Raw genomic sequence first — 14,169 nt, 5'->3', positions numbered from 1 at the left:
ACGTACCACAAGCTCCGGTGGCTTCAACAGCAGCAATCTGGTCCCTCGCAGTTCTAGGAGCTGCAAGTCTGAAAGCGAGGTGTTGGCAGGGCCGGAGGCTCTGGGGTAGAATCCTTCCTTGCCTCTTCCCGGCTTCTGGTGGCTCCCGTCAGTCCTTGGCGCTCCTTGGCTTGCCTGTAGTCGTGCCCCTCCACCCTCTGTCTCCATCTGTGCAGGATCTTCTCCACGTGTGTCTGTCTCTGTGTCCTCTCCTCTCTTAGGAGAACAGCAGCCATTGGATTTAGGGCCCACCCCAGTCCAGGATGACCTCATCTTTTTTTTTTTTTTCAACGTTTTTTATTTATTTTTGGGACAGAGAGAGACAGAGCATGAACGGGGGAGGGGCAGAGAGAGAGGGAGACACAGAATCGGAAACAGGCTCCAGGCTCCGAGCCATCAGCCCAGAGCCTGACGCGGGGCTCGAACTCACGGACCGCAAGATCATGACCTGGCTGAAGTCGGACGCTTAACCGACTGCGCCACCCAGGCGCCCCCTTTTTTTTTTTTTTTAAACGTTTATTTATTATTGAAAGACAGAGACAGAGCATGAGCATGGGAGGGACAGAGAGAGAGGAGGAGACACATAATCCGAAGCAGGCTCCAGGCTCTGAGCTGTCAGCACAGAGCCCGACACGGGGCTCGAACTCACAAACCGTGAGATCATGACCTGGGCCGAAGTCCGACGCTTAACTGACTTAGCCACACAGGCACCCCAAGGATGACCTCATCTTAAGTTAACTGATTATACGTGCTAAGACCGTATTTCCAAATAAGGTCCCATTCTGAGGTGTTCTAAGTGGGCATGAATTTCGGGGGGGCCACTATTCAATCCACAACACCATAGTCTAGCCAGGACCCCTTTCCACCTTCTAGGACAGGGTGGAGAAAAGCGAAAGAAAACAGAAGCCTGGGAATGCTCAAGTTTTGCCTAGGTGGCCTTGAGACAGACAGAGGATGGGCGACCGTCCCTGTGTGGCCAAGAGGGAACAGAGATTCGTGCAAGAGGTAGGGTGCCCGGCACAGGCCGACTGCATTTGAGCGAAATTACCCTGCACAGAGCTGAACAGCTTTCTGTACTTGAGGGGAGAGAGTGGATTTGGGGTTAATGCCCCGCCATGCTTGAGTGGCTTGCATAAAGGTTACCTGAAATATTTCCCTTCTCAAGCAGCCGCATTATTGCCTGTCTCTGAAGCTGCAGGGGAACCCCAGAGGCAGACATAAATGTCTCCAAGTCGTAAAATCAGACTTGGAGCACCAGCCACAGGGAAGAAAGGATTTTGGCATATTATCTGCATCGCTGCAAAATACATTTATAAGCATTCCAGACAAACTTCAGGGGAGAGTATAGAAAGTCTCCAGCATGCAAGGAAGGGTAAATGAAAATTAGTAACTGAACAATGTCCGTAATTACTTCTTCAAGGTATAGAACATAATTAAGATGAGCTGTCCTGCCCGTGCTGTCTCTCTTGTTTTATTTAAGGGAACATAAAACATCATTTATAAGGGCTTTCCTAGGTGAACTGCCAATTTCAATTCCTCGAACTCTGTTTTTCCACAGGGTCTTATGTTTCTCAACAGTAAAATTTGTCCACTCCTGTCGGGTTTTCGGGAACGGAATGGGGCTGGGGGTTGGTTCTCCTTCACCCCAGACACTCAGATTCCCCACCTTCTGTTACTGGGAGGGTTTTCATGTCATTGAAAGTGACAGTTGTGTACAGAAAAAGCTTCTAGAAAAACAAGGCTGCAAGTCTAGGATGCTAGCCTTTAAGTTAAGAATCTGACTCTCCTCGGATATGGAGAAAAAGGATCTCTTTTGCACGGCTGCTGGAAATGCAGACTGGTGCAGTCGCTCTGGAAAACAGTATGGAGCTTCCTCAAAAAATCAAAAAAAGAACTACCCTACGACCCAACAATTGCACTACTAGGTATTTATCCAAGGGATACAGGTGTGCTGTTTTGAAGGGACACGTGTACCCCATGTTTATAGCAGCACTAATGACAATAGCCAAAGTATGGAAAGAGCCCAAATGTCCATCAATGGATGAATGGATAAAGATGTGGTATATGTAGACAATGGAGTATTCCTCGGCAATCAAAAAGAATGAAATCTTGCCATTTGCAACTACGTGGTTGGAACTAGAGGGTATTATGCTAACCGAAATTAGTCAGAGAAAGACAAATATCATAGGACTTCACTCATATGAGGAGTTTAAGACACAGAACAGATGACCATAAGGGAAGGGAAGCAAAAATAATATAAAAACAGGGAGGGGGACAAAACAGAAGAGACTCTTAAATATGGAGAACAGAGGGCTGCTGGAGGGGTTGTGGGGGGTGGGGATGGGCTAAATGGGGAAGGGGCATTAAGGAATCTACTGAAATCATTGTTGCACTATAAGCTAACTAACTTGGATTTAAATTTAAAGACAAAAAAAAAAAAAGAATCTGACTCTCCTTAAAAGTCTGGTAAATTTTCACGGCTACATTCAGGGTAGCCTTTGATTAATATTTGATTCTTTAACAAGCTTAACCTGCTTTTCCCATTTTAAATTGCATTTAAAATTTAATATATTTAATGTCTTCTTGGAGTACTTCAGTTGCCTGATTAACAAACAAGGACTTAGATAGAGTACAGATCTAATACCTCAAATTTAGGAGTATGTTGACTAAATTAATATTTTTAAAAATGCCCCAAGAGTATGTGTAAACCAGATTTCAACTTAAAATCTCAAGTCTGGGGCGCCTGGGTGGCTCAGTCGGTTAAGCATCTGACTCTTGGTTTCGGGTCAGGTCATGATCTCACAGTTTCGTAAGTTCAAGCCCCACATCGGGCTCTGTGCTGGCGGTGCGGAGCCTGCTTGAGATACTCTGTCTCCCTCGCTCACTCTGTCTCTCTCTCTCTCTCTCTCAAAATAAATAAATAAATAAACTTAAAAAAAAAAAACAACTACAGATTTCTAAAAAAAAAAAAAAAAGTCTCAAGTCAAATGAATTGTTCAACTAAACCTTTCATGCTGGGATTCCAAGGTAGATCTCCTACTCAAATAGGTTAAAATCTTGAAAATATTAATCTTCTGGATTTTCCTCCTAAACATTTCTATACTTTTTTTTAAAAAAATAGCCTTATTGAGATAGCATTGACATATAAAATTCACCTAGTCTGAGTGTAGAATTCAGTGAAGTTTAGTATGTTTCCAGAGTTATACAACCATCACCACAATCTAATTTGAGAATATTTCCGTTACCCTAAAGTGGAACCTTTAGGTTCATTTACCGTCGTTCGCCATCCCGCCCAGGCCTTAGGTGGCCACTAGTCTACTTTCTGTGTCTGTATATTGTCCTGTTGTGGACATTTTCTGTATTTAATTTGAAATCATGCTGGGTTTTTAAGGAAACGGTCTTGCTCTCTCCATTTGGGGGGCATCTTCTCCAGCAGCTTTTTGGGGCACTGCCTCAGTGGCCTGGAATTTCTTCATGAGCGGGAGCTGAGCAGCCCAGCCTGTGAGTGGGGGGCTCTCGGAACCCATCACCCACACTCATCACTGAGGCCTGATTCAGAGGCCTCTGTGCAGGAGCCAAATCCCAGCAGGTAGTTTCACGCCACTCCTCTTCCTTGCCGGGCTCCAAGACCTGGTTAAGGCGTGAGCTGACGGCAGACCTCCCTGCTGGGTTGGCGCTCATCAGCCATGCTCCTGTGGCCACCTGCGGTCCCCACAGCGCCCGCTCGGAGGCCCCCAGCCAGCACGCTCCCCCAGAAGCCTCAGGGGCCCCTTTAGGTTCACACTTCACGTCTGAGCAGGATGTCTCAGGCGCGCCCGTGTTTGGAACAGGCATTATTCCCAGCAGCCGAAAGGTGGAAACAACTCGAGTGTCCATTGACGGATGACTGGATGTGTCAAAGATGGTTTATGCACACGGTGAAATATTACCCAGCCTTAAAAAGGAGATTTTGACCTCTGCTACAATATGGGTGAACCTTGAAGACATTGTACTAAGTGAAATACTGTACGATTCCAGTTGTGTGAAGTACTTAGAATCGTTAAATTCGGGGACAGAAAATAGAACAGTGGTTGCCAGGGGCTGGAAGGAGAGGGGGATGGGGAGTTGGTGTTTGAAGGGTCCAGAGTTTCACTTTGGGATGAGAAAATAAAGTTCTGGAGACGGTTGGTGGCGACGGTTACACAGCCGTGTGAATGTACGTCATGCTACTTAACTGCACACCTAAAAACGGCTAAACTGGCAAATTTTCCGTTGTGTATGTTTTAGCACAACTTAAAAACATTGGCAGAACCCCGTTTGTGGTGTTCTGTGCCTCAAAGATGGTTTCCAGGGGCTCCCTCTTGACTACAGAGTCACATGAATGTTTTCCCGGTCTAGCCTCAAATCCTTTCTGGAAGGAGTTAGGTGTCAACAAGGAAATGAAGATGCCTCAGCCTCGCCAGCACGCCCTTTGCGGCGAGGCTCCACCCGGTCCTTGTAAGGACCTTCCCTGTGACACCCTGCACCCAGGCCCCTGAACTCACTGGCCCCGGTTTCCCCCTCCTCTTCTCCAGATCGCCCCGCAGGTGCACCGTCTGTATGTGCTGTGTCTCCAAAGCCTTCTGAGATCTGAATCCCTTGGGGGTGCTCATTCTCCTCTTCTCTTTCTGGGGGAGCCTGATTCAGAGGGGCTGTGGAGATAGGCCTTTTTTTACGAGTACCTCAGATGACTCTTAGCAGGCAGGTTTTGAAGACATGGGACTAGGGTAACTAACTGTGTTTCAAAAATGGTCTCGTTTCTCATCTTTTGGGAAAAGAGCTCAAATTCAGTCATTCATGTGTTCATTCATTCATTCATTCATCCAGGCGCTGAAGTTAGGCACACTTTTAGGTAACTGAGGATATTGTGGTAGATAAGACAATCCGGGTCTCTCCTCTCAAGCTCTGAGTCTTGTGGCAGTAATGGGCAGTGGCCAACAAAGCATTTAAAATAAAAAGTCTTGGGGTGCCTGGGTGGCTCAGTCCATTAAGCGTCCGGCTCTTGATTTAGGCTCAGGTCACGATCTCATGGTAATGAGATCAAGCCCTGTGTCGGGATCTGTGCTGACAGTGTAGAGCCTGCTTGGGATTTTCTCTCTCTCCCTCTCTCTCTCTCTCTCTCTCTGCCCCTCCCCGGTTCGTGCTCTCTCTGCCCCTCACAAAATAAATAAACTTAAAAATAAAATAGGGGCACCTGGGTGGCTCAGTCGGTTAGGCGTCCAACTCTTGGTTTTGGCTCAGGTCACATGATCTCATGGTGTTGTGAGTTCAAGCCCCGCATCAAGCTCTGCCCTTGCAGCACCGAGCCTGCCTGGGATTGTCTCCTCGCTCTCTGCCCCTCCCCCACTCGCGCTGTCTCTGTCTCTCTGAAAATAAATAAAAATAAATACTATTTTATTAAAAAAAAAAAAAGTCAAAAGACAATAGGTGCCTTGAAGAAGGATAAAAAACAAACCAGAGGGGAGACCGTGAGAAAGAAGAGACAGACCGTGTTAGGTAGTGTGGTGGCAGGTGGGGGGCTCTCCGGGGAGCCAATAACATGAGCAAGACCAGAGGGAAGAATATTACAGGTGAGGGAACAGTGAGCGCACAGGGTCTAATGAGTTGGCACAAGTACTAAAAAAAATAGAAGAGAATAGAAAATACCAGTTCATCACATGTAAGCTGGGGCAAAAGGACAGGAGACAGAAGGTCTCTAGCTTTGTGACCTTGAACGAATCACTTATGCTCCTGGACGCCCATTTCTCCACCTGTGGAATGGGGCTGTGGGAGGGGTGGGTTCCGCTGGATTGGGGTTTCTTAACGTTTCAGTGCCTGGCACCTTCTCTCCTCACCTCTTCCATGCTGTCTTGGGGTGGGCTATGTAAACACTACTGTCCAGAAAGATCTTTTTAAAAAAAATTTTTTTTAAACGCTTATTCATTTTTGAGAGACAGAGCATGAGCGGGGAAGGGGCAGAGAGAGAGGGAGACACAGGATCTGAAGCAGGCTCCAGGCTCTGAGCTGTCAGCACAGAGCCCGATGCAGGGCTCGAACCCACGAACCGTGAGATCGTGGCCTGAGCTGAAGTCGGGCGCTTAACCGACTGAGCCCTCCAGGCGCCCCAGAAAGATCATTTTTGAGAGTTGCATCCTGCCATTTGTCTTGCTTACTCGGAATCAAATTTGAGGGTACTTTTCTCCAACCGTATTTACCCCTTCCCTTTGCTCGTGTGGAAGCCATTGAGCCAGATGGCCTCCAAAGGCTCTTCTTGTCCAAGATGTGCCTGATTCTGCATTAACCTGTCTGGTACAGCTGGTTTGCACTTGGGCAGGGACTCTGTGCTTTTTGGAAGTGGGCACAACGCTCTGCTCTGGGGAAAATTTTGCAGATGGGCCAGAATCACCCAAAAGAGGGCGTGCGTTGAGTGCAGCGGCCCTCGGTTTTGGTCAATATGTTTGATGGCTCAGTTCTTTCCCTGGAAGGTCAATGTTGTAGGGGATATGGTATGTTCTTCAAAGCTGAGTATCTCCGTGGAAGGTTTGTGTGACAGTAAATCTCCTGGCTCCCAGATGAAGCTGTGACTTTTCTCTTCCAGAGTTATATGGAATGCTTTCACCTAATTCTTGGATTTATACCCTTGACCTCCATCTGCCAAAAGTTTCATTCACTTTAGTTCTGCCAACACCTCCACAGGCTGGGCATCAGGAGGTCTGTGGAGCTTACGGTAGGGAAAGGAGACCGACACGGGAATTAGCGATCATAAGGGTTCTGATGATTTCCAAATCAAATAAAACCCAAATCCGTCAGTGTTCTTTAGTGGTTGCTAGTGGGGTCTCCAATGAGGAAAAACAGATCTGAAATGGAATTCCATGGCTCTGGGTTATTGCAGGGACTGTGAGAAGGTGGGTAAAGGAAGTTGGAAAACTGAAGTTTGGTAATAGAGCATTAATGTTAGCTCAGGTCGAACCCCCGTGTCCTGGGGCTTCCGCCTGTGTTTGGGGACTCCTGAAAAGCTGCCTGTAAATACAAGTGTGCTGAATGTTTTGTAAAGCCCCCGAAGCCTGGTTGGTTGGAGGGCCCTGGGTCAATATTCAGGGTTGTCTTTTTCTTGGCCTCCTCCAGCTCCAGCCTCTACAAGCTCTAATAAGGCTCATTTCACAGGAGTCGGGGAGAAGCTACAGACGTGCGTACATAGAATGGATGGTTTGAATCCCAGTTCTGCTGCTCACAAAGCTGTGCCATCGGGTGAATTCTTCCACCCCTCCGAGCCTCAGTTTGTCTTTGACATGGGTGTGATACCACTGCCCTCCAGGGTAGTGGCGAGGAGGAGGGGTGAGACGGTAATAAAGGCTAGCTCTCCTGAGTGCTTGTAGAACTCGCTGACGGCACACCCCAGTTCCACTGGAACGGATCGTACTAATTTTGCCTTGTGTTTTCGTTTGTTTTAGTTCCTTTAACGAAGAAAGCCAAATAACTAAATACTTTTGAGGATGCATGTCAGCTAACACACTTTGAACTTCTCTTTGTTCTTCTGCTGGTAGTAAGCGGCCTGGCCTGGTGCCCTTTAACAGAAACAGTGTCTTTGGTTAAACCCTCAGATCACTTGACCTGTTGTTTTAGCTCATTCATTTGACGCAAATGTGCCGAGTACCTGTTACTCGCTAAGCACCTAGTTGGGCAGAGGGCATGGGGAGGGGGGCCAACGAGAGGACCGTGGGGCTGGGCTGCCAGGGACTCAGAGGTGAGGGATGAGCTGGCCGAGGGTAGGGCAGGCCTGGCTCTTCTTTTCCAGCCCTGCAGTGGGAACGTCGGCTCTCCTGTCCCCTGACTGGGCCACGCTTTCTCCTCTGAAAATGAGGGGGAGTGGTCAGAACGCCTCCGACTCCAGACACGAGTTTTGATTCTTAATTCTTTGGCAGGAGCAAACGGGGAACGCAAAAACCTGAGCCCATCTGGACTTGCGAAATGTGTTGAACACACACTGGATGCAAAGAGCCTCAGATTCCTTGAGATAAAACGAAATCTCCCAGAGATAGAAATTCCCGAGTGTTTGAGACAAGTTTGATGTGTTAGCTACAGACGCCGTGTTTGTGAGGACTTACGTACCTCTGTTTCCTTCTCAGCTTTATGGGAACTACTTGGGATTGAGCCAGTTCTAAGCCAGTCTGTGATGTCCAAGAATCCTGGGAGCTTTAGTGGCTTATCCTGCTCCTCCCCACCCTTCCCCTTTGTTTTCTTTTCTCTTCCTCTTTCCTCTGGTCCTCAAATTCCTTCCAGAAATCTGGGCAGAACAACTAATTCGGGTTCTGATGTTAGTGTGTGACTCAAAGCAGGGTTGTTGTTTTTTTTTTTTTTTTTTCCTTCATGCTTTAAAAGGAGAGTGGTGGTCCAAAGGAGATGCTGAACTCTAAAAGAATATGAGTGCTCCCGGGAGGCCAGGTTCACGGGTGCCTCTGGGAGAGGGTTGGGTTCCTTCCACTCTGATTCCCTCCCTGTGGCATTTCAGGCCCTGGGTCACTGTGACAAGAGGGCTTTGTTCCGGCAACCGCCGGTGTGGCCCGTGCCCCACCCCCGGGCTGGAAACTACCAGTTCTGCTTCCATATCAGAGTTTGATTTTTTTTCTTTTTTGGTGGGGGGTTCCGATTTTTGTATTATTAATTATTCTTTGTAGATGGTATTTCTTCATTTGAGAAACCTCTTCATTTCAACTAGAAGGCCAGCCTTTGGTGGTGGGTTGTAAACTGGGCAGAAATTGATAAGAAATAGATCTCAAAGCCAGGTGTTGCTTTTTCCTTCCCAAACCCTTCTGGGCCTACACTCTGGGCCTTTCCTCTCCTCCTTTTCTGTTACTGCGTGGCTGCCCTCTGGGCCCTCTGTCTATACCTCCTGCCCCTTCCACCTGACCGCCCCACCCCCAGCACCTCTCTAGGGCTCATTTAACCCGAGGTTCTCCAGGGAGTCTTCCCATTGCCCTGTGCTTAGATGTCAGGAATTTAGAGACCACCTGGTTTTACCTCTGCATCTCACCAAGGAGAAATCTGAGTGTCCAGGGGGGACTTGGTTCAAAGTGAGGCTCTTGTTTGGTGGCAAAGAGAGCCAGCTGTAGGATCCAGGCCTGTGACTTTTCACATGGATACTACGGACCGGGCTTGGATACTACGGACCAGGCTGCTTTACATTTTCCTTTAATTTCCAAAACCATCCTAGGATGTAGGCACTATTACTGCTGTCTAGTTGCGTTTCAGAGATTAAGAAGTTGACTGAAGGGGGTGTGATGAGCATCTACTCTTGATTTTGGCTCAGGCCATGATCCCAGAGTCGTGGGATCGAGCCCCGTATCCAGGTCGGCACCGAGCATGGAGCCTGCTTAAGATTCTTTCTCTCTCTCTCTCTCTCTCTCTCTCTCTCTCTCTCTCTCCCTCTGTCCCTCCCTCTCCCTCCCTCCCTCTCCCTCTCTCCCCCTCTCTCTCCCTCTCTCTCCCTCTCTCTCTTTCTCTCTCTCCCTCTCTGTCCCTCTGTCCCTCTCTCCCTCTCTCCCTCTCCCTCTCTCTCTCCCTCTCTCTCCCTCTCTCTCTCTCCCTCTCTCTCTCCCCCCCCCTCTCTCCTCCTCTTTCTTTCCCTCTCCCTCTCCCCCCCCACCCCCCACTCATGCTGTACCTCTCTCTCTAAAATAACAATAATAAAAAGAAGTTGACCGAAGGCTGGTTAATAGTGAAACCAGGATTTGAATCTAAAGGGTGCTACTCGATGCCTGTGACTCTCTTGGTTTCAGCCTGGAGAAAGTCTGGAGCTCCAGGAATCTCCTCAGTCCCAGGCAGGTCAGGATGGTCGCTCACTGTAGCTCCAGCCTGGTGACCTCCACAGAGAGGGGGAGAGCTGTGACGTAGTGGCCTTTCGGGGCAGGCTGTGGGGTCCTGCCGTTACAAAGCAGATGGCCTGTCTTTATATAAGAATGCCTTCCTCCAAGATTACTGGGGGTCACTCTCGCTTCTCCCAGCTTGATGCCCTTGACCTAGACACGCCCCCATTCCAGCGTCGCTTTGATGGATGGCCCGGACGGTACTCACTCAGGCACAGCATGATTTTGTGCATTTGGGGAAGACACGTCTGTAACCGCACTGCTGCACCCTCAGAGCGTGGTGTAGGTGAGGGATCGTGCTCACGCTGTTAGCAAAACCAGATTTGGAGAGCGAAGTCAGTTGGGTGTTGGAGCTGATTTGTCCGCGGGAGGGGAGTGGAGGCCCGTGTGGATCTGGGTGATTTAGTACGAAGCGCCTCACTTTGGACGTTGGCGGGAGCGAGAGCACAGATTCTGCGGTGGCGGTGGCGGCTCCAAGGGTGTGGGCGTGGTCTGCCGTCTTGAGGGACAGCATGGCACAGTGGTGAAGACCACCATTTCTGGAAGCAGGCCTGGGTTTGAATTTGCCATTTGTTGTGCCATTTGCTGGCTGTGTGATCTTGGGCAAGTTACTTAACCTCTCTGGGCTTCAGTTGCCTCAACTGTAAAATGGGAATGAATGATATTATTATCATTCGTTATTTCTAACTTCTGGGGTTTTTATGAGAAGTACATGAAGCAATGTGAGAAAAAGCCTTAGCGTGGTGTCAGGCATCGGCACGTGATAAATTCTCAATACATAGTAGTTGTCATGATTATTATTATTAACTCTTGCTGTACTTTATGAGACCTGACTTCTGGCCCTGGGTCTGCTGCTTAGCTACCCTGGGGAGGTTAGGCAAGTGTATCAACTCTGACTGTTTTTCTGTAAACTGATGCACTTTGACTCTAATCCCCAGGCATCCCACCTATCTCCAGTTTTCTGAAATGGATCAAAAATGAGTTCCCACCCAGGGCCCCACAGCCTTTCGGTTTGATGTCATCCGACTGGAATTAACAATCCAGCAGCTCCTTCCCCCCCCCCCCCCCCCCCCCAGACACAGGCAAGGTCAGGGAATGGACGAGGCGGGCTCTGTTCCTTTGTGGTGAGCCAACTTTCTGCCACCTGCTGTCACTTTACTGTGAGTGGAGTGTCCACTTGAGAACAACGTGCTCTTCATCAGAGTAGAATAAACACAGGAGCTTGATTCTGATTTTGGCTTCATTTATGTGTCTTGGACTACGTCCTGGGTCCAAGAAATTGTGCCGTAAATTAAGCCAATTAGATTCTTACAAAACAGGTTTGCATTTCGTTCATTAGAGTTTAGAAAGGAAAAAAAGCAAGTGTTGTAGCTAAATAAAACTTGCGGTGGTGGGTGGGTGGCGGAAGGCCACTGTTAAATGTCCTCGGGGATTCCTTTCTTAGGGCTTTTGATCACTAGACCTTTTATTTAAAAAAAAAAAAAAATTGCTGATGCTACTGGTGGTTTCTTCCTTGTGGAGCAGAAAAAGCCTGTCTGGTGCTTATAAAGGAAGCCTTACGGGGCACCTGGGTGGCTCAGGCGGTTACGCGTCTCGATTTCAGCTCCGGTCACGGTCTCACAGTCGTGGGATCTGGGACTGAGCCCCGCCTCGGGCTCTGCACTGACAGCACAGAGCCTGCTTGGGATTCTCTCTCTCTCCCTCTCTCTCTGCCCCTCCCCTGCTCTTTCTCTCTCTCTCTCTCTCTCAAAATAAATAAATATTTTTTTAAAAGGAAGCCTTTAATCCTAGCTCATTTATAAGCTTTTTTGAGTACCTACTGTGTGCCAAGCACCGGGGGAAAATGTGAATGAGGTGGAGAGGGTCTCTACCCCCGTGCCCACGCCTGGCATATCATATGTAGGTGCTTGAGAAAAGTGTGTTGGATGAATGGAGTGTACTAATAACTGTTAGTTAATAGTCTGGCCCTCATATCACATCACCGCAATGACTCCTGTAACACCAGATTACATTTTAGATCGCCTGTCCTAGAAGTGGCCAGCCAACCCAGTCTTGGGCCAGGTCAGGAGGAAACTTGGCACTTGACCATCAGCCCAGCATGGCAGCAGCTGAGAGCATGGGCTGCCTGTGTCAGAAGCCAGTCTTCACCTCTTCCTAGTCACAAGACCTGGGCAAGTTACCTACCCCTGCCTCAGTTACTCCTACCCATAAAATGGGGACAGCGGTGGTACCCACCCTGTGAGACTTCTGTGCAGATTTATGTGTGAACCGCTCGGCACACCGTGAGGGTTCTCCAAACTGTGGCTGCCACTATCTGTGAGTGTCAGTCGCTCAGCCTTCTCTGATGCCACTTTTCCTAAGACACACGTGGGATAAACATACTTACCACTTGTTTGCCTAATTGCCAACCCTTCCTTTGTGTCCCAGGCACGCAGTAGGTCCCCACTGCTATCATTTGGATGTGAAGAGCCTAGCAGTCAGGTTTGAGTCTTGGCAGGGCAACTTTCCGCCTCCATGGTCTTGACCTTGGTCAAGTTGCTGAAGTCAAGAGAGGCTCAGAGAGGTTAGTACTTCCTTCTCTGTGGGAAGGATTACACTTAACCGAGTGCCTAGCACACAATGAGCACTCACTCCATAAATAGTGAGACTGTTGTCATTCGCGCAAAAGGCACACAAAGCCCCTTTGGCTTTTGTGGCCTGGCGTGCCAAAGCCAAAGCTGATTCACGGGGCGTCCAACGAAGCCCGCACGGCCAGGGCTGGAGGAGGCCCCGAGGACAGACGGCCTTGGGAAAGGGCCCGTGTTGCGGGCCCCACACGGTCAAAGCGTTTTAAAGGCCTTGTATTAGAAAAATAAACCAATTAAATAATACTGCCCCCCATAAAAGCTGACTTTTAATGGACTCCACGGTGGGGTTCTCACCGCGGCGGTCTGCAGCCCCAGTCTCGGTGAGCCTGTCTGCCGCCATGGGGAGAGTTTAATCTCGCACGGCGTGAGCATAATTTTACAAGTTTTATGGCTGTTTTCTCTCTTCCAAAGTGTTGCTATGTCATTGTGCACCGAGGGCAACTTGCGTGCATTTAACAGTTTACCTCGTTTGGGGTGGAAATGAAAAATGAAGCAATAAATTAAAGAAAAACACAACGTGGATTTTTTTTCCCCCTTCTTGTCGAGGCAGCCGTGGAGGAACAAAGAGGCAGTGTTTGCCCCGCACAGCCCAGTCAAATCCTAACAGCTTTTATGTATGGACACTAGCCCGCAGATCGCCTCCCCGGAGAGGGCCGTGGGGCTCGGGGAGCGTTGGGGGGCTGGTTCCACGGACCCCAGCGATACCTGGGACCTTTCTCCAGGGCAGAGGTCAGCAAACTGCAGCCCGAGGGCCGGAGCCAGCCCAGCGCCTGTTTCTGTGACACGGTTGAAAAAAACATCAAAAGAAGAATAATACTTCCTGACACGTGAAAATTACCGGGAATTCAGGCTTCGGCCTCCATAAATGGAGGGGCGTTGACACGCAGCCGCGCCCGCCCCTTGTGTGTTGCCTGCGGCTGGCGCAATGCTGAGGCACTGCCTGCCCTTTACGGGAAGAGTTTGCTGACCCCGCTCTAGGAAGGGGGTAAAGGAGAAGGGGACAGAAAATGCAGCTTCCGCTTTCCTGGAGTCGATGGTTTGCGCTGAGGGTGTCCACGTGGCTCAAAGTCCAAGAGGTGCCTGAGAAAGAGTGGATTCACCTGGAGAACTCCCAGAAGTAATCGGCTACCCATCCAGGCTGCCTGCTCCCGGGAACATCATGCAGCCCACTTCGCTGCTGCACACAGCGGTGACTTCTTTAGGCTTGTGGATGGGTCCGCTTTCCTGGTCCTTCCCATGCCCCAGCCATGTCGTTCCACAAAGAAAATTGCCTCCTGCAGGAGAAGAAAACGGTCGTTCGCTCATTCATTCGTTCCTCCCTCCCCCACGCCGCCCTCCCTTCAACAAATAATTATCAACAGGTGACTAGGTGTTAGACTCTGCGAGAGACTGCCCGGAACAGGAAGAATGAAAAAAGAAAGTTCTTTTCCCCTGAAAATTAGTTCTTGGGGCGGGCGCCTGGCTGGCTCAGTCGGCGGAGCGCGTGACTCTTGACCTCGGGGTTGGGAGTTGGAGCCCCACGTTCGTGTAGAGGTTACTTAAAAATGAAATCTTAAAAAGAAATGGGTCGTGGTGTCCTCAGTGCCATTGGTTTTTGAGGAGTTCTTTTAATTCTGCCTCTTTGATTAATTTTAAGTCCACCT

At 49.1% G+C, this 14,169-nt stretch overlaps 1 protein-coding gene across 3 annotated transcripts in view; it reads left to right on the top strand.

Moving 5' to 3' along the window:
- CHST11 (carbohydrate sulfotransferase 11) overlaps nucleotides 1-14,169 on the top strand; it is a 265,222-nt gene that overhangs the window by 110,972 nt on the left and 140,081 nt on the right. The window lies entirely within an intron of this gene.

This window comes from Panthera pardus, unplaced genomic scaffold (genome assembly GCF_024362965.1).
Source record: "Panthera pardus isolate Hobbes unplaced genomic scaffold, ASM2436296v1 HiC_scaffold_6, whole genome shotgun sequence".
Taxonomy (NCBI): Eukaryota; Metazoa; Chordata; class Mammalia; order Carnivora; family Felidae; genus Panthera; species Panthera pardus.
This window is presented reverse-complemented; position numbering and strand designations above follow the sequence as displayed.